General features: G+C 45.4%; 1 protein-coding gene across 4 annotated transcripts in view; it reads right to left on the reverse strand.

Annotated features, from left to right (window-relative positions):
* The window catches only part of taok3a (TAO kinase 3a), a 94,243-nt gene that overhangs the window by 41,513 nt on the left and 50,230 nt on the right, over positions 1 to 2,500 (reverse strand). The gene's annotated exons all lie outside the window — the stretch shown is intronic.

A 2,500-nucleotide genomic window follows, 5' to 3' on the forward strand; every position in this document is an offset into this window, starting at 1 on the left:
CTAACCTCATCGCCCTGTAAAGGGCCCCTGCGCGTACCATGAGAAACGCTGGAGAAACGGGCGAATGTTTGACTGGAAGGAAGCCTTCAACATAGCCGTGAGAGGTCATTCAGAGGTCATTTAAAATATGTTCATAACGCGGTAGTGATGGACAGCTCCCTCTGTGTCTCTATTTCCCCAACTCTCTTGCTAGCGTTCTTCCCCTCCCTGTGCATTCCTCTAAGCGTCCATCCCTCCCTCTCTCTCCCTCCCTCTATCCCCCGTGTGTGGTTCAGGATAGCCTAGGACACTAGAAGTGCCTCCTCTACTGTGTGTGGTTCAGTATAGCCTAGGACACTAGGAGTGCCTCCTCTCCTATGTGTGGTTTAATATAGCCTAGGACACTAGGAGTGCCTCCTCTCCCATGTGTGGTTCAGTATAGCCTAGGACACTAGGAGTGCCTCCTCTCCTATGTGTGGTTTAATATAGCCTAGGACACTAGGAGTGCCTCCTCTGAAGTGTGTGGTTCAGTGTAGCCTAGGACACTAGGGGCCTGATCTACTAAAGGTTTGCACGTATAAAAACGTGTGCAAATGCCTTAGTACCCGCAAAGAAATATGCAAGGTGATCTATGAACGGTGTGTAAGGGGGATTGCGTCCTTCAAGTGTGCAAATTAACACACGCTATCCAATTAGTACGTTTGGCCGAAATGAATATGTAATAAGGGCCGTGCGTCCGCTAGCATGCAAAATATGGGAGGAGAAAATGCAAATACGTAATTGTAGCACGCGCACTGTGACTTATCAAGCCTGAAAGCTAATTGAGTGGTGGCGTTTGTGTTTGCAATTTAGTACCTTGGAAGGGCAGGTACTATTTGGCTCCGTGCAATTGCACACACACATGGCGGCTGTTATAAGGAGAAGACAAAGGAGGCGATCACGCCGAGAACGTGTGTTCTCCATCCGTGTGACAATGTTTGGGATGTCAGAGGACAGGATAATCCAAACATATCACTTATCTAGCAATTCCATTCTGGAGCTATTAGATGAATTAAGGGCTGATTTGCAGCCAATCACAAGAAGAAGTCATGCCATACCTGTTTCTCACCTGTGCTTTCCCAAGTATTGGATGTCATGTTGCGCAGGATTGGCCAGTATATAAAGTTTCCCCGTACCCAGGACGCACTGACCGAACCCAAGCAAGGCTTTTACGCGGTAGCTGGTTTCCCCAGAGTCTATAAAATTACAAAGTCTACTATGTGCTCTTTATTTTGTATTAATTCATTCGTTTTAAATTAGCCTAATCATTTTCCCACACAGGAGATCTGGGTTATTTCCAGTGTGTCGTGTGGTTCTATAAAGTTACATGCCGAGCCAAGCTCTCATGCTAGAGGGAATAATTGTAGGCCTATTCTTTTTATGCTTGTGCACTGCAGTAGGCTTAACTATTTCGTTTTGCAAAACGTTTTATTCGTCAGGCTTCACATAGTCAACGGTAGGCCTGTTTAACTTTTGTTTTTTTCCCCAGGTGTAGGTCGGGATAAATGAATGGGTGTGTGTGAGCCGAGGGAGGGGGGAATCCAGTCTCATATAGACCAATGTTTTCCTGATGTGTTTAGTTTTAGGTTCGGTTAATGTTTAGTTGGTTAACCTGGCCCCTCAAACAGAACCAACACATCATCTCAGTTCCTATTTCATGTTTCCTTTCAGCGCGTATCCCCTACAGCCCTTCCTCTTGACTCCAGCTCGTCCACTAAAACCTCTAATTCGGTCGCCTCAAATTTACTTTTGCGTTTGCGCTCCTCTTCCATGGTGCAATTGTGGGATACAACATGCAAAAGCCCTCATTTAAATAGGGTGTTCTTCGCACTTTTGCACCTGTTGCCATTCACGCAATTATCTTTGATAGATCACCCGCAAAACGCATTCCAACTACACGTGCAATCTGAAGGACTGCATACGCAATTTTGCGCTCTTTATTTGGGATCTTAGTTGATCAGGCCCTAGGAGCGCCTCCTCTACTGTGTGTGGTTCAGTATAGCGTAGGACAGGGGTTCCCAAACTTTTCCATGCCAAGGACCCCCAAATAACCATAGCCTCTGGCTGCGGCCCCCTAGCCTGGCAACGCCATCCTGATGACGTGAGCTCACATTCTGTTTCTCTAGCGAATAGGGTCTGGCGATGCCAGGCTAGCGGCCCCCTATTACAAGATGGCAAAAATCCAAAACCAAAAAAACTGGCATAGGCTATATAAGACGAGTTCTGTGGTCGTGCATTTTTTGTATCCGGTAAAGATAACGTGAGCCAGCTAGCACAAGCAGTTGTAGGCTGATGTTTTGAATTTTTGTCAGGCAGACGTGTAGATTGGGCACGACTGAAAGGGCATGGCCTCATTTCGATATGAATGGATTTTACAGTATTCAATTCAGATTTTATTTTAAACCGGTACAATTATATTATGTATTGAATTTTAATTGAAGTGGATTTTGTTCATATATTTTTGTTGTTGTTGTTGTTGCTT

The sequence above is a fragment of the Borostomias antarcticus genome (assembly GCF_949987555.1).
Source record: "Borostomias antarcticus genome assembly, chromosome: 6".
In the NCBI taxonomy this organism is placed as follows: domain Eukaryota; kingdom Metazoa; phylum Chordata; class Actinopteri; order Stomiiformes; family Stomiidae; genus Borostomias; species Borostomias antarcticus.